The 18710-nt window shown below is 45.3% G+C and overlaps 1 protein-coding gene and 1 non-coding gene across 3 annotated transcripts in view; both read right to left on the bottom strand.

Annotated features, from left to right (window-relative positions):
• The window catches only part of LOC126545287 (U-scoloptoxin(11)-Sm5a-like), a 211381-nt gene that overhangs the window by 69483 nt on the left and 123188 nt on the right, over positions 1 to 18710 (bottom strand). The window lies entirely within an intron of this gene.
• TRNAS-CGA (transfer RNA serine (anticodon CGA)) lies at positions 6770 to 6842 on the bottom strand. Its single transcript has one exon. It is a non-coding gene; the product is annotated as a tRNA-Ser (tRNA).

Genomic DNA, 18710 nt, shown 5'->3' with positions numbered 1-18710 from the left:
CAGTCTCGGAAGAGAACAGCAATTTACAATAGGCAGCGAGGCACTGGAAGTCGTAAGGGAATACATCTACTTAGGGCAGGTAGTGACGGCGGATCCGGATCATGAGACGGAAATAATCAGAAGAATAAGAATGGGCTGGGGTGCGTTTGGCAGGCATTCTCAGATCATGAACAGCAGGTTGCCATTATCCCTCAAGAGAAAAGTGTATAATAGCTGTGTCTTACCAGTACTCACCTACGGGGCAGAAACCTGGAGGCTTACGAAAAGGGTTCTGCTTAAATTGAGGACGACGCAACGAGCTATGGAAAGAAGAATGATAGGTGTAACGTTAAGGGATAAGAAAAGAGCAGATTGGGTGAGGGAACAAACGCGAGTTAATGACATCTTAGTTGAAATCAAGAAAAAGAAATGGGCATGGGCAGGACATGTAATCAGGAGGGAAGATAACCGATGGTCATTAAGGGTTACGGACTGGATCCCAAGGGAAGGGAAGCGTAGCAGGGGGCGGCAGAAAGTTAGGTGGGCGGATGAGATTAAGAAGTTTGGAGGGCCAACATGGCCGCAATTAGTACATGACCGGGGTTGTTGGAGAAGTATGGGAGAGGCCTTTGCCCTGCAGTGGGCGTAGCCAGGCTGATGATGATGATGATGACTGCGAAACACTTAGGAACTCGAAAGTGAGTTCGCTGTGTCCATCCGGCCATTATTTTCGATATGCCGCTGTCATCATGCCACCTCTTAATTAATCCTTGAGCTTGACCATACAGCAAAAAAAAAATAACTTTAATCTCCGCCTTGATTGGGGATTGACCTCAAGGCAATGCCTCGTTTTCCTTTCTACCACTGGTCACGCCATCCGCCATTTGGTTCTTTTTTATTTTTCCATTTGAATCAGCATCTTTTTTATTTTGCGTAATTCAGTCGTAGCTCGCACATAGCGCTACGACATAGAAATAAAATGTAGCAGTAGGAGGCACGTACTTCCAACATCGCCATCTGACCATCTAGCTAAATCTATCTATCTATCTATCTATCTATCTATCTATCTATCTATCTATCTATCTATCTATCTATCTATCTATCTATCTATCTATCTATCTATCTATCTATCTATCTATCTATCTATCTATCTATCTATCTATCTATCTATCTATCTATCTATCTATCTATCTATCTATCTATCTATCTATCTATCTATCTATCTATCTATCTATCTATCTATCTATCTATCTATCTATCTATCTATCTATCTATCTATCTATCTATCTATCTATCTATCTATCTATCTATCTATCTATCTATCTATCTATCTATCTATCTATCTATCTATCTATCTATCTATCTATCTATCTATCTATCTATCTATCTATCTATCTATCTATCTATCTATCTATCTATCTATCTATCTATCTATCTATCTATCTATCTATCTATCTATCTATCTATCTATCTATCTATCTATCTATCTATCTATCTATCTATCTATCTATCTATCTATCTATCTATCTATCTATCTATCTATCTATCTATCTATCTATCTATCTATCTATCTATCTATCTATCTATCTATCTATCTATCTATCTATCTATCTATCTATCTATCTATCTATCTATCTATCTATCTATCTATCTATCTATCTATCTATCTATCTATCTATCTATCTATCTATCTATCTATCTATCTATCTATCTATCTATCTATCTATCTATCTATCTATCTATCTATCTATCTATCTATCTATCTATCTATCTATCTATCTATCTATCTATCTATCTATCTATCTATCTATCTATCTATCTATCTATCTATCTATCTATCTATCTATCTATCTATCTATCTATCTATCTATCTATCTATCTATCTATCTATCTATCTATCTATCTATCTATCTATCTATCTATCTATCTATCTATCTATCTATCTATCTATCTATCTATCTATCTATCTATCTATCTATCTATCTATCTATCTATCTATCTATCTATCTATCTATCTATCTATCTATCTATCTATCTGTGAATGTTTTTGTGGATGAAGACAGATGAAAACATAGGCATTTTATGCACATGGAGATAGTACAACGTGTTGTGGCAGGACAAAGCAACTGAAGCAGTACTGTGGCGGCAGCAATAATATTATACGCTTCACCCCCCCCCCCCGCCCCCTACACGCTGTCACGAACAAAAATGAAATGAAATCGCTAAGTTGGGTAAACCAAGTACACGCCAAATTACCTGAAAGAACGGCCGAAGCTTAGGATGAGAGGTGTCACACACGCACGCGCTCGCACGCACGCTCACAGAAACATGTCCAGTTATGTGCTTGTTTCCGACAAGGTTCCCTTCGGAGGGAAAGGGCAACAAACCTCCCGATTGGTGGGACCCGATGTCATCAGTCTCCTGACACCTGATTGGAGGAGGCGACTGAACAATGAGGGCGCAAGGGATAAAAAGAGCCACGGACGCCTGGAGTCACTGGCTGCTACAACTTCTTCTTGAAATTGTTTTGCTGTACTACTTGAATTCCTGGTAAATATGTAACATAAAATTGTTTGTAAAACGTCCTGGATATGGGGCCCGGCCCCACGTTCCCTTACTCCTCCACGATCAAAGTATATTCCACACCTTCGGACTCCCAGTCGCAACAACGCATCAAACAAACGTTCGTATTGTTCACGACGCTATCCAGTTTCGCTAGCAAAAAAAAAAAAAAATATAGGATGACATTTCATTCAACAGACAGGCGCCTTCCTCGTCGTTTGTTGATGAAGGCATTCACATTGTGTACACGGCTCGTTATAGCGAGCACAGAATATCGCGCTCTCCAGTGTTCGAGCGCGTCGCTGTCCGGCCATACAAAAAACGTGCTGTTTTCCTTGTAGCTAAAGCAGAAAATTTGCGCCTAGATCTAAAAGCGCTCTCTTAAACCAGTGCACTTCAAGTACTGTATTAGTGCGCACTCATCGTTTCCGCTTTCCACCCCCCCTTTCCCTTACCCCAGTGCAGGGTAGCAAACCGGACGATTGTCTGGTTGACCTCCCTGCCTTTCTTCTCCTTGCTTTCTTTCTCTCTCTCTCTTGAGCCTCGATCAGTTATGAAAGGCAGCGTCTCAATATCGTTACGTCTTCCAGTAACAGTACTTGCCGCCAATCGCCACGCCATTTATCACGGCGGGCTATTTCGCGATTACCCAAAACCTATGTATACCCGGCCACATCTCAATAAGTAATCGCTAGACCCGCTGACACTGACGTCATCATGCCACGTATCGATTCCAAACAAGATTACCGGAAATAAATTCTGACCCTGCTTAAGAATGTCACCCTTGTCAACCCAGAAATTCCAGAAAATTAAGCGGTAAAATCACTGTATGGAACTGATGTTTTGGCCACGATACAAAGTTTAAATATTATTTACACACAAATGGTGTTTTCGTCTAAATTTCCCAGCAGCTCTTCAATCGCAGCGCGCTTATTTTGTTCACTGTGTCTTCCTGGAGGAAGAAACGTCAGTATGTGAGGGGTGGTCACGTGGCCTGGCGGATTTGATTGTCTAGTTGGAACACCTGAAAAGGTAGGCAGGGGCGATAAATTACTCCGGCAAGTACGATCCGGCATCTGAGTCACCGTCGATAAGCTGCTTAGGCGCACAGATTATATTAGGGAAGCGGTTGAGAGGCGGCGGCCGCTTAGTACGGAAATTGGTTCCCTTACATACGTTATCATCCGGGTTCGCTACTTTATAGAACAACCTGTAACATGGTTCGTAGTGCGTACCCGAATACAATGCAGAGAATTCGGCGGCTTCATTGTAGCGGGCAATACAAAGGGTGGAAGGCTTCCGTAATCGGGGATGTGTGCAGAAACCGAAGAAGCAACCTGTGGGTTCAGCAAGTCTCGCGTACATACTGTCTCATTTAGTCTTTGAGTATACCGGCTGCAGCCTACAAAATTTGGCCTACCCCTGCCTACACCCGACGGGAATTAATTTGGCACGTGCCAACTTAGAATCTTTAAAAGCTGTAACTTAAATCTGAAATCTGAAATACTAAAATATAATAAAATAAGATAACTAATATAACTAATAATAAAATAAAATAACTTAAATCTGTAACTTAAATCTGAATTCGTCGGCGCACCATGCTTGTTTCCTTGCGTTTGACCTTGTGAGACATACGGAATTTCCTTTATTGGTCATGTTACGGGTCCAGTAGTAAAACGCAGAGTTTCGGATGACGAAACGAAGCAGGATGTTCGTAAGTCCTTGTGAAAGCATAGCACGCGTTTCAGAGGACAGTTCTAGGCTGTTGAATGAGCAAGTCGATGCTTCAACGTCTGCTTGCTCATTCGCCGCCAAGCCACAGTGCGCCAGTACTTATTAAAAGTAGATATTGTCGCCATTTCCATGCACAAAGTTGAGAAGCTTTGTGATTTCTAGAGAAGTCAAAGTACCTTTCTTGTCTGATGCTGTTGAACAGGCGGCTTTGGATCACAGAATACTGTCAATGCGCTAGGCGGCTCTCCGGAGAGTCGCTAATTGTGTACCAGATATTCATAAAGCAGGTACACGTATATTTACTCCATTATAAAATAATACGGACTGTGGGCTCGATTATCAAATAGGATCAGCTTTGAGAAAGCGTTTGTATGCGTAATGCGTGTGCTTGTATGAATGTTGTCGCGTTGTAGTGACGGTCAAACACGCAGTAGCAAAACTGTGAATGCCGAAATCACCTCTTTATTGGTCGAACTTGTGCCCCTAAACGCAAGTGGTCGTCAAAGCACAACGAAAGCGGCGAACACAGTCGGCGATCATAGAAAATCTGATGAGAGGGCGTCGGCTTTTGCACTTGAACCGTCAAAGGTTCCAGCGCAATCGCTGGTGACCGCGTGCCTTCCAGAAAGTACGACACAATTCGCGTCGCGCATACAATCAGATTACACGAGGCTGGGTGACAACAGACAACGTATAGAACTGTCGATAATATTCGCGAAACTTCCGGTACATGCATGCGTGTCCTGCGCCGATCGATAAGTTTTAACATTTATTAGCCGGTGAAAGGCGGTCACCGGAGAAAGGTAACCAACTTGTCAATCAAATCAAATCTAATCAAACGAAACGGTTACATTTTTGTTTTACAGACGAGGGTCCCAAAGTCGAAGACTGTAACCGGGACCCTCGGTGGGTAATTATAAGAAAAAAAATTACATAGGTGGCAGGACAGAAATAAAATTTACAAAATGTACAATGAGAGAAACAAAGAGGTGAAGTGCAACAACAGAAACGTGATTAGGACTACAATGTACAGTATTACTATAAAAAATAAAAACACGATCGGCGTACAACATAACCTTTAAATTATGTAAAGAAGGAACAGAACGAAATAGAGAATATAATCGGCAGACCCAAATGAACATAAAGTAAGAATATCAGTGTGCTAAAAATATACATATAAACAATTTCAACAGACATAAAAAGCAAGACAATGCATAAAAAGAAGCATTTACAAACAAAACGGCTAAAGGCAACGGTAAGCCTCTGAATAGCAAAACATAGGAAAAACAGTGATAAGAATAAATAAATAAATAAAACATTTGGAACCATATTTGCGTCAATGCGTCAAAAGGGAATCTTTAAGGGATTTTTTGAAGGCATAGAACAAAATGAGTGATTTTATGTTTGATGTTAAGCGATTCCATCAAGATATGCCAGCAAAAGATGATGTTAGTTTACCATAATTGGTACGAACACGAGGCAGTAAAACATTTGTGTTCTAGGCAAACCTAGTTCTATTGTAGTTATGTAAATCATTTAAGTCAACGAATTTGTAAACAATTGGTTGTTAAGTAAATTGAAAAATAAGGTTGTTAAATTATATTGAAACAAGTTGACGGTCGTTAAAATGAGTTTCTGACAAAACAAAATGGATGCATTTGACTGGCGAGGACTGCTAGTAATGATACGAATTGCTTGATTTTGTAAATGCTGAACTGATGACAGGTGACAATTGTACGTGTTACCCCAGGCAGCGATTCCATAGTTGATATGACTATGAATAAAAGCAAAGTAAAGTGATAAAAGAGCCTTGTGCTAAAAGAAGGCGCGTGCTTTTATTAGAGCGCGACTTTCAAATGCTGTTTTTTCCTTAATATTGTTAACGTGGGAGTCAAATTTGAGGTTAGCGTTCAGGAGAATACCGAGGAATAGAACCAAGTCGCCGGCTGGAAGTTGATGAGCACCAAGTGTTAACGCTAGTGGAGAAGTTAGGACCCTGTGACCACTATTCAATATTATATATTTAGTTTTTGCGGTATTAATATTTAGGTAATTACTGCGACACCATTCTATAACGTCAGTTAGCGCAGCATTTAACTTTGATGTTAATGACATTAACGACGTGTCTGATAATGATACGGTGGTGTCGTCGGCGTATAAAACCCAGTCAGATGAGTGCAAAAGGTCGGGCAGGTCATTAATGTAAATAATAAATAGCAATGGACCGAGAATGGACCCCTGGGGTACACCTAAGCTAATTATTTTAGTTTGAGAAAGGGCACCAGCTACAGAAACCACGTACTGCCTATCGAACAAATAGCTTTTTAATAGAGTCAAGGCGGGACCAGTAATACTTCTGTAACTATATTAGTCATATCGTAAGAGCCCAACAAACACTGACACCAAGGACAACATAGGGGAAATTACTTGTGCATAATAAATGAAATAAAGGAACAATAAATTAACGGAAATGAAAGTGGATGAAAAAACAACTTGCCGCAGGTGGGGATCGATCCCACAGCCTTCGCAATTCGCGTGCGACGCTCTACCAATTGAGCTACCGCGGCTCCGTTTCCCCATCCACTTTCTTGGGTTTCTATGTTTCAGGTATTTATGTAACTATATGTAACTTCAAATGCCATTCCTCTCACCTGACATATGCATACTGTACGCGTTGCCTGTCAGATTTATCCATTTGTTTATCAGAACCTACATGCTGAGTGCCTAAATTATCATGTGTCATTTACTATGGTATAGCTATACTATAGCGCTCGATATAATATACTACCTATACTATATCTATACTGTTATACTAGCTGCTATACCAGTTGTAGGATACTGTTATACTAGCTATATTATGTCGTTTTACTGAAGTGTTTACTAATATAGCATGATGCACAAATTATTTGCGAAATCAATGGCAGCATCGTTTAATTACCTCTTAAAATCAGTGCTGGAGTTAGTGCTAGTGATCATAATAGTGGCATAAAAATCATTGCTATATAGGGTGATCATTTTTTAGTTTTACTGAATTTTAGAAAATCGCCTGCGGTGGATGGCGTAATTCTGGTCCTTGAGCTGTATCATTCGAAGAGGCGGGCGTTATTAGCAAGAGAAATCGAAACACGCATTCAAGGAATTAAGAAAAAGTATAATTAACTTGTTAAAAATTGCTGTACGCCACCTATTGCAATTTACAAGATGTAGCCGGTGAGTTTACAAGACGGATCCACTTGAAATAATGAATTTCCAGGATTATACTAGTTTGAAGATATTATTTCCCAAAGTGTGGGACGAAATACATGAGCATACCAGCTACTTTTGTGCTTCATTTCATAAAAGAGCATTTTGCTAAAATAAGTAAGCGGAAGAACCGTGCATTTTTACGGCCAGTTTGATAGCGCATACCTCCAACCTGGTGTCATTCTGGAAATTCATTCCAAGTGGATACGGCTCGCAAACTCACCGGCTGCAATTTGTAAATTGCAATGTGGGCCATAAAGTAATTAATTGAGAAGTTAATTAGTGATATTATAGTTAGTTGAACATGTGTTTTCATTTCTCGTGCAAGCAATGTCCGCCTCTCTGAATAATCCAGCTCAAAAATTATAATTATGTTATCTGCAACAGGTGATTCTAATAATTCCGCAAAACGTAAAAATTATCACCACGTATTGTGGCAACAAATAACGTTTTCTGAGCACTGAACTTTTTGTTGTTTCATCCTTCACAATACCGGCGCTAGAAGCCTTACCTGCCTTTGTCCCAACTTCAAACCGGCCACTTATGGAGTGGTGCGGATATTGTGTTTTCCACGCGTTCAAATCAAATATCGAACAATTGTTTCTCGATCATGTTAAGGCACACTTGCTTTCACTCCGTGCTTCCGTACATTACCGCGATGCACTGGTGCCGGAAAAGGGACAATGCGCAAAACAAAGCAAGAGAAACCCCAGCGAGTGCCGCGAGCGCGCTGTTCCTGCTGAAGGCTCTGAACGGCGGCGGAAGCTGCGAACACGCCATGCAACGCGGTACGCTGCGCCCTGCGGAGTGTTCCCACTAAACTTTCCGTCGCTGCCGCGGCCACAGGGCGAACGCGCGCGTTTAAAGAGAGCGCCCATTGCTCAGGCGTGCCCGCAGCGCGGCACAGTGGAGGAGGCGAGCTTTCTGCATGCATAATTGCGAGGCAGCCGTCGTCTGCCCCTCGCAAAGTACTTCGTCTGAAGAGCGAGGCTAGAAAGCTGGAACTTGCAGATCGTGAGTCAAAGCTGGAGCTCTGCGAAAGGGCGATTCGCGTGCGCTAGACAGGCAGGGGGAAAATGTCACACTGGGCCGCGGAACAGCGCTGCGTTTGTCTTTCGTGTTTCGCCAACCGCGTTCGTGTGCAGTGCCGCGTATACGGCGTGCAGGCTCCGGGAAAATTGCTCGGGTGGGGCCGATTTTCAAGGAAACGCCCACAAATAAACACAACTGGAAACAGGACGCGTGTTACCGGAAGGATACTGAATGGCAGCCGTCACGAAACGAACAGTCCGTCCGTCGCCACGGCTGAAGCGTGTGCGCCTGTAGAATGTTGCTAAAAATACAGCTGTTTCGAGCCATCACACACTAATCTACGATGAGACCGCAGAGTGAACGCGTGCTTTGCCGGTAATGAGTCTTCTTTCATAATTGCTCCACAGAAGCTCTTCCGCTGTACAAATGCCAAATGAATTCAAGACAGCACGAGCAGAGCACTAAGGCAATCAAGGCAGCGCCTAAAAAGGCCCTGTCAGGATGTCATAATGAGATAACGTCGACCGTACATAGTTGTCGGTGTGTCATTATGCCTTCTAATTAAAAAATCTTTACGACCTGTCTCTCGCAAGGTTATCCTTAAACGGAGTCAGCGAAGCTTTTTTTTTTTTCTTCTCTTCTTTGCATAGAGTTGTATAGCACACCGCTTGCCCTTATAACAAACCGTTATACCTAGAAACGTGGATAATAAGTAGGACTATGACTGTTTTAATAAAGGGGAAAAATGAGACATCCACCCGTTCGTAGCAATTGCTACAAAGGAAACCCATATGGGTTCCTCGAAAGAAAAGCCTCGCAGTTGAAGAAAAATTCGTCCTAGTCCAGGACCACCGCCTTTCCGGGGCAGACGCTCTACCACCTCAGCTAACGAGGCGGCTAGGAGATGGCAGGGCAAAATCTAATTTGAAACTCTTGCCTTTGCTTCGAGTTGTTGACAAATTCGACTTCGCCCTGCCATCTGCTAGCGGCCTGGTTAGCCCAGCTGGTAGAGCGGCAGCCCCGGACCAGGACGAATTTTTCTTCAACTGCGAGGCTTTTCTTTCGAGGGACCCGTATGGGTTTCCTTTGTAGCAATTTCTACGAACGAGTGGATGTCTAATTTTCCCCTTTATTAATTACTTCTCTCCACCTTGTGGGTTTCCGCAGAACTATTTCGTCAAACTATGACTGTTTTGTTTCACCAGCTAACTAGGCAAATGAATAAGCCAGCGCCTGATAAGAATTTTGTAAGCGTACTGATGTAGTTAACTTATCAAAGTTCAGTAAAAAGCAGGTGGGAGATCTAGACAGAGAACGTTTGTGAGTTAAAAATGAAACCCAGCACGATACTGTACATAGATGAGCGACGGGGATAAATAAATGAGCTGGGGAAGGAATCGAATAGGAACAGGCACAAGGGGCGAATGGTTAACAAAATAAAAGTGAACAGAAAACCAATAATCCCATGAATTGACTTGCGGCTAACAGCCATCCTTTATATAGGGCGTACCTCGTAACTTGAGCCAAACTTGAAAAATGCGCAGACGCCACGTCGCTGGACAGAACCAAGGTAACGTTGTTCGCCGTCGCTTGGAGATACTCAGATTATTTCGTTGCGATAGCAATTATATGGACACTCCAGCCGCATTTTTGCCGTCGCCGTGATGTTCTGCATAAAACCGTCTCCCCGCGTCCTGTGCTGAATGTGCGAGTGAAGCCACGCGAGGAAAAGCCGACCACTGCGGCTCAATGTGGCGCGCGCGAAGGAGAAAGCGGAAAGGAAACGCACTGTCTTCTGTCGCTCGATGGGCCGTGGGGGGATGGGAGTGAGGGAGAGGGGGGCGGCGCTGTGTTCTGGCAGCAACTGCACATTTCGCGACCGAGCGCAGGGTTAACTGACGATAGCGGCTCAATCACGCGCGCCATATATGGAGGAAAGCGAGGGGGGGGCGGGGGGTGCGGCTTCCACTTCGCAACAAGTTCGTACTTTGCCCGGGCGCGCGCGGTCGCGTGCGCCATATCTTGAAAGGGATCTGCAGGTCACATCGCTCGCTGCTGCTGCCGCGCTTGCTCGCACCAGCGCTTTGACAGCGAGTGTCCGCGCTCATCCAGTGTGATGTGTTCGTGTGTGGTTGTGCGCGCTGACACCATGCTCGTTAATTCAGTTAGTAAGCGAATGTTTCCACGTTTATACGGCCGGTAAAACTACTATCCTTACTTCGTATAGCTGCCTGCAAATTTGCTATCGCGATCGATGCTTCACCTTGCGGGCGAAATCGCGACTTTCTTTTGCATGCCGCCTAAATGCATTACTAGCCTTAGTTAATAAATGAACTTCTCAAATATTATAATTAGATGAAAAGTGTCAATGAGAAAATTGTAGAGCAACATGAAAAAACTCCCGATACAGCTTTCTGTTAATAAATACGTGCTACCAGAAGTGTTTTTCCAAGCATGAAAGAAGCCCGCGAATACGCGCAAAGTGCTTCGAACGGCCAATAGCACGGCAATATGGCATGTATTCGGTATGCAATACCGGTCTGCATCCAAGGTATGCATCCAGTGAGACCCGTAGAGCACGTACACCTTGCAAAGGCGCTTGGAATTAGAGTGGACGGAAGCATCAACCGGTCAATAGTCGAGAAAAGTAAGAGACACTTACAGTATCTGTGAAAAAAAAAAACAGGGAAGAGATTGATACGACCGGATCCCTTACAGGCATACAGTAGGTAGCGGGACCAGCAAGAGGAGTTTTGAGGAGGAGAATAAGGATTACGAAGATGTAGACAAAACTGCTAGAATGGCGAGCATGTGTAGCATACCGGATTGGCTCACGCAGGCTGGGTGACTGTTTGTCACCGCCCCGTTTCAAAAAAGATGCCAATAAGTTATAATCATCATCACAACCATCATCATCAGCATAACGCGGTCGCGTTGCAGTAGGGAACTCGTGCAGTGCTAAGGCAAATACGTACCTAGTAGCGTTAAGCCGAGGCACCGCGTTGGAAGTGCAAAATGCATCTAGTTGCCGAGGTTGTCTTTGCCGCACATATGCAAAAACAGTGCGCAGAAAGGCAAGTTCTGTTTTCGTCGACATCACGACAAGCGTGGGGACATTTGTTACTAGTGTAGCTTGAATGACGACTGCACCTGTTCAGCTATTGAAAGTAATCGATCGATGTGCGCAGTCGATGTGCGCAGATTAACGGTGTCATCTACAGCAAAGTAGCTGTGTCCTTCTTTATATTTCGCATAATGAAGCGGCACACCTGAGTTTGTCGAAGACACTATAATGGACGAATTGGCTATGTATAACTCGTTGTGATACATTATCCGACCTGGTGCATAATTCCACGTAAAATTTTACATAATATATATATATATATATATATATATATATATGAGGAGCGGTAAGGAGCATTGGATATCGGTTATTCCATGTAATCAACAGAAGTCAATAAAACGACAGCAGTCGCAATAACAGTCAATAAGGTCGACCGGTACGATTAAGCCTCAAGCGTGGAATCTTGGTCCAGTTGATAGTCGTTAATTTCGACGGTGTACACAGCGTACACAGACTTATGGAAATAAGGGACAGGCGGAGAGGGAAAGGGCACATCTGCCTGTTCTTTGTTTCCCCATGTCTGTGTGTGCCGTGAGCACCAACGAAATGGATTAGACCTCGTTTGCGGTGTTTCGAGCGGCCTATGCACGCGACATTCTTTTCATGAGGGCATTGCTTGTTGGGCCAGCTGTAACATGATCCTGAGCAGAAGCAAGCCAGCGAACAGACTAAGAAAGAAGAGAAACCGATGGGAAAGCCTTCCTTCCATTCTTTTTTTTTTTTTTCGCTCGATAACGGCTGTCACAATTCAACGGACGGCGTCCTTGGCGTTTTCCATCGTCGCGTGTTGATCCCTTCCCTATTCGGGTGTGCTGAAGAGAATGCTCTTACACCCATGGAGTTTCCTCCTCCCGCCGTCCAGTATACTATACTTGCCTGGTAACCGATCGCCAGTATAGTAATCATCTGCACGTAGTGGCGGTGAATAAGATTAGTGAAAGGCATAAATGCTCGTTTATTCTTGCCAGCATAACAAGCGCGGACCTGCTTTTACCATATTTAGGCCTTCTTCCCAAAAGCGTGAGCCCGTCAGTTAGATCAACGCATTAACGGCGGCAGGGGCTCAAAGTAAGAGTAATCGCCACTGCTTTGGCGCGCAAATAGCATCTCGGTACACAAACTGAATACGTTTGGGGCACTGTTTCGAGCAAGAAAAGAAAGTGTTAGCGTGAACAGTACTTTTGAGCACTATTATTTCATTGAAATATTTCTTGCATTATCCAGGTTTCTGACAGATCGAAATTACGACACTTTGTTTCTACTTTGACCATTGATCAAGGCATATCCTATTATTTCCCCTAGTATCTATTGCTACTGTCGAGACGGAATTCGATCTTCAATATCTCATCGTCCTCTAGTAGAGTTTTCTACGTTAAGTCTTTGAGTATTTGAGCGAAACAGCCCCCCCCCCCCCCCCCCCCACACCCCCGAGACTACCTCCTCTAATCCTCCGAGGTGCAGGTTTACGCTCGGTGTGCAATCCTCCCCGCCTCAATCCGAGCGCTAATTGCGAAAGTCGAAAAAGGAAGGAAGTGATTAGAACGTTGTCGAATCGCTGTATCGCTGCGCAACCTCCGTTTTCCACTTGCTGAGTCCCTTCCCCTTAAAGAATCACAATCTATCGAGGAATGTGAAGGCGGCTAAGAAAAGTCGGGTGGCCTCGCGGAAAGCTGGGCGATTTAATTAAGAAAGAAATCGCTTTTCACTGGAACATCGGCGACTTGCTTCAATAATTTTTTGCCCAATTAACCCTAGCTCTGCAATCGCGCAGCGCGACTCGCCGTGGACAGTGTATAGCAACAAGAGAGGCACGCACTAAGACTCCCGTCGCCTGGAGTCAAAGCGACGGCTAGAGGATTAACCGATCGCGCCAATACACGTCGGGCGGCCGCGGTCACTCGCAAAATACCCCGGCGCCTCTTGGTCGTCTGCTGGGGGCGTGATCGGACGAGGTTCGTTAGGGCCAACTTGTCCCCTAATGCTGCTGTTGTGATTGGCGCCCAAATCGAGTGACGGCGGCGGCCTCTCGGCTGTCCGAAACTCCGCAACGGCTGATTACCCGCTCCAGGCCGTGCTGCTTCCAAGAAGAGCGCTCAAGACACTCGGTGGTGACGGACAGCAGCAGGATCGGTCCACGTGTCGTTGAGCTAACAAGCCAAGCGCAGCCGTTGCGAGAGCTCGTAGCGCTGTTTTCTTTATTAGAGCACTGATATCATCACACGACGGCTTGTTTGTCCCCCTTGCACAGACCTGTCATAGTATAGCAGCCTGTGCGACGTTAATAAAGCGCACTGCTGCAAAGGTCATATTCTCACCGGTGGCGCTTTGGTGTGGACGACTTGCTGAAGTCACATCATGAGTGCTTGAACAAGCACATATCTACGGGAAAACGGTGATTGATGGGGATATCAATCAATCAATCAATCAATCAATCAATCAATCAATCAATCAATCAATCAATCAATCTGGTGCTTTTGGGGGGATCGCGAACTCACAATCCTTTTGAGAATGGACAAACTTCGCACTCAAAAGGCCGCCGCATTTTTCCGCGTCTCAGAATCGCTCTCTCATGCCACTGCCCTCGCTGGTAACGAACGTGCGGGAAGTGAAGCAGACGTTGAACAGTCATTGCGTTTGTATATCAACAGGCATGTGCTTGTCGGTTGCAAAAGTAGAAGCCATGAAACATTCTCGTGCAGCTGTGCTTTCATCGTTCCTCTTTCCAATGCTATCACCTGATTCAAAGCTCACATAAAGCGGATGTAAAGAAAATGAGTCCGGAGCGCCAGATTCATCTCTGTTTCCCAACACTTCTTGACATTATTTCTGATGCAGCGTCAGCGCTTCCTGGGTATTCATTGACGAGAACCACGTCCGTGTTCAGCGCGGCACAAAAAGATGAATACGCTCTCAGAGCGATGCCGAGCAGTCGACGCCCAATTAACAAAGCGCCTCCGGCAGTCGTCGCGAGTCTGGTCGCCTTTCATCTCGGCCCGGCCGCACAGACGAGGATACCGCTCTCCGAATAGCCATTGTCCGGGGACACTGCGCCGACAGATACTCGTTGTAGTCCGCAAAGAAATGCTGCCAATGGCAACTTTCGAAGCTTTTTTATTGCATTCCCGAGACGAAAATGAACGCGATCCGATCCAAACGGTACGGCTCTCGTTTGAGCAAACTCTCTTGCTCAATCAGCGTAACGCTTTAGAGAAGTTTAGGGACCATCGTCGCGCTACGCTGGTCGCGAGGTTTATGTTAGGTCAATCAAACTACCCACGCTAATTGCATATATGCAAAACAAGCGATGCTATTGTTTTTATTGGCGCGAAAATGCTTTGTTATATGTAAAGACTTGTGCTCATCCAGCATGCATCTACTAATTCTGCGGTATAGAAAGAGAAGAATAAAAAGAAAAGCTATCAGAAGTTGCCAAAGTCTATTGAACTATTAGCTCCTCGGTACACATTTGGGCGCTGATAATAAGGAAGTACGCATGACCATTTGAGGGGGCAGGGGGGGGCGAGATGGATGGAGCTTTCTCATTAAGGTCTGTATTTATTTGTCCACCAATCCTAGCTCCACGGATTCTTGACATGCGGGACAATAAAGTTGTGCTATGTATAAGAAGGAAAAAAATGCTGAGAAGGCCAGATTTATTAGCTGAAATATGTTGCCCTACTGAGGGAGAGGGAATGAAATTGGTTAGAACAACGTCGCCTGTAGTGGTTTGTGCTTTGGTTCATGACGTCACAGGAACGACCCGCCAGCACGTACGATCGATCGAGGACTCTTAGGATGCGGCGGTGCTTATAACGTTCTTGCTTTCGGCACGCCATGCCTTGTCAGAGGAAATGTTTGTGACGTCGATGCTCGATGCGCGCAGGCCATGCGCTTGTTTTAGGCCGTGCTGCATATAAGCTCCTCCTAATTCGCCAAGGGGTCAATTCACGGCAGTGATGCGAGTCAGGGTGTATGCTGACTGCTATCGCTGCCTGCAGATTCACTGACAAACCGTCCATTCTACTGACTTTTCGTACGTAGATACAGACAAGTGGAAAAAAGAAGCTCTTTCCTGTCTATACTGATAAGGTTGATGTTGAAAATCGTTTCTAGCGCCGATCGGCCGAACAGCTAAACTGAAACGCGTTCTGGGTGGTGCACAGTGTGTTCCTGCTTCGTCACCTACTTCTCTATTTATCCTCACTCCACCGGTGCTCCTTCGGCGATTAAACATTACTCCACCACCCACATCTGGGAGTGAAATTTACGAACGCTTACTTCTCCTTCATTGGAATGGCTGATGTAGACCAGCGTGCGACGCTTGGGGATCACAAAAAACCCTGACTACGATCGTCAGCGCATTTCTTTACTGACCGCACTAAACCTACTGGACTCGAGGACATTTTCTGAGATGAAAAGTGTTGGACCGTGGTCACATTTGTTGCTAGTGCAGAAAGCTAATCGTGTACTACTCCTGAGTGTCTTTAATGCACCGGCCTCAGTGGCTATTTATAGCCCTCCTGTGCATCCTGCTGCGCACACGCAATTTTCACCCTTTTCCTTTTCCTATTCCCTGTTTTCCTTGCTCCCATTGTATAGGGTAGCAAACGGGACACTCGTCTGGTTGGCCTCCCTGTCATTGCTCTCCTTGCTCGAACGTTTGCCCTCTCTACTCTACCGCGACCCCGCCGTGGTAGCCTAATGGCTATGGCTTTGTACTGCTGAGCTCGAGGTCATGAGTTCGATCCTGGCCCCGGCAGCCGTGTTCCAACGGGGACAAAATGCGAAAGCGCACGTGTACCATGCAATGGGCGCACGTTGAATAATCCTAGGTGGACAAAATGAATCAGGAGTCCCTCATTACAGCGTGCCCCATAATCAGATCGTGGCTCTGGCACGTAAGACCCCCCAAATTTTTTTTCTCTATTCTACAACCTTCATTTTCTCATGGATTCGAAGTTCACGATTTCGTACCCGCAGAAAAGAAACTGTAGACCGAAAAAATTATCTGTGCAGAAACACGTCTGCGCGCTAAGGTGTTCACTTAATTGGATTAGAACATACGCTCGTCAAATAAAATTCTGGCGTTTAGGGGTTTATACGGGACCCTTGTTCATTGTGAACAATGAACCCGTGTGGAGCAAGTAACGTCAGAATCATGTTACATTATCTGTCAAGTGTATATTTCAGATCGATTATGTTCCTTTCTCTCCAGAGGGGTTTCCGTCGAACACTGAACATTAGGGTGTTCACTCCTTCTTTGCTCAATACTTGGAATTCTATACGGATAGAAGATACAGAAGCCTGCAATTTCTTTTGATTTCGTCATGTTCCACCTGGACATTGCATGCATGGCTTGCTAATTCAGGTATAGGGTTACGAAAATTATGCGAAGGACATAAAATAATAAATAGAAAACATGAAGAATGAAGGAGAACTCATGCACTCTGGGAATCGACATGCAAACAGTTTTGCTGGTAGCTCACTACCCAGCAACCATTTGAGTTTATACAAAGAATTATTAGGTGGACGAACGTGTTTGTGCAATACGAATAGCTATGCGTCTGAGCAATCTGAGGCCAGCGTTTGTGAAGACAGCAGCAAAATGACGTCGACGGCGATCGTGGGACGCCGGCGGCATAGTTTCTACTCCGGCCGTTCGACGCGAGCTTACGAGGTGCCGATTGTTGGGGTATACACGGGTACTGGGCGAGTGTAAGCTAGCGAAATGCGGATTGCGATGTCATCCGCGACTGCGTTTTATACAGTGGTTCGTGCATATGACCATATCATGTGGTTACACGTCAAAAAGGACGGTGACGTTTGCACTCTGGCAATGAAACGTTAATACCTGCTTGACCTGGGCTGATCATGAAGGTGGTACAGCTTCGCACAGTTTGTACATATCGTTAGCTGCCACGAGGAAAGTACTGGGGCAAGTCGGCCGGTGACGGATTTGGGCAGTCTAACGCAGCGTCTCAAAGTGCGAGCTGTCACGAGCAAATAACAAGAACTGGCACATGACGTACGCGCCAAACGTCGTAAAGAGCTAGTCAGCTCTGGTAGAAGAGAAGTAGGCGTGCGATTGCGGCCTAGTGGGTAGCACATTGGGTTGTCGTGCCCGATGGCGGAGGTTTGATTCCATTGTCGGTCATGCATTTATTTTAGAGCCAAAGCTCTACTACGCCATGTCTCGTAAGGTCATTCATCGCGTCGCAATGACCTTGAGCCGCGGGAGCGCAAATGCGGCAGGTGTGATGTGACGCCACGTGATCCGCTGCTGAGAGGCGACGTAGCTGCGCTCGCTCAGAGCCTCGCCGCTACGGTGCCACGTGACTAAGCGAGGATTTAACGCCTGCTTCGCCGGCACTGGGTCGCTCAGACTCGCCATGAATAGCGTGCCGGCTGGAGATCTATCTATGCGCGCGCTTCAGCGCATGAGCCAGGCCGAATCCAATCATCCAGAAGATATAGCTAGACGGCGGGTTGCTAAATTTCAAGCAAAGGCAAAATTGCCTGCTGAAACACCGGAGCAAAGGGAGGCCAGATTAGTACGTTATATAGAAGCTTACCAAGCGCGGAAGCGTGCCAAGGTCGAAGCTACTGCAACCGCCGCCGTCGTTCAGCAACACGAACAACAAGAAGGAGACGAAGCCGTGGATACAAGCAACGACACCCACAAAGAACGTTTGACGAACCACAGCCTTCGGCTGGCGGCAAGCTCGACTGTGACGGCCAGGTTTCACCGCGACAGAGGAACAGCGGGAAAAGACGAAGGACAAGGACGGAAACACACACCAGCGCTGGTGTGCGTTTCCCTTCTTGTCCGTCGTCTTTTGGCGCTGTGCCCCTGTAGGGTATGTAGAGCCCAAGCCGCCACGGTGTTGCCCCGCGACTTCACGGACAACCCGCTCGGCAGCGTGTGTAACATGTGTGAAAGTCTGTGGCCTAACTTTAATGAAACACTGTGTGCATAGTCTTTGCAAAACCAAGCCAAACAAAGCTTTCGCTCGTGATAACTAGGTTTACCAAATTT

The sequence above is a fragment of the Dermacentor andersoni genome, chromosome 1, assembly GCF_023375885.2.
Source record: "Dermacentor andersoni chromosome 1, qqDerAnde1_hic_scaffold, whole genome shotgun sequence".
In the NCBI taxonomy this organism is placed as follows: domain Eukaryota; kingdom Metazoa; phylum Arthropoda; class Arachnida; order Ixodida; family Ixodidae; genus Dermacentor; species Dermacentor andersoni.
This window is presented reverse-complemented; position numbering and strand designations above follow the sequence as displayed.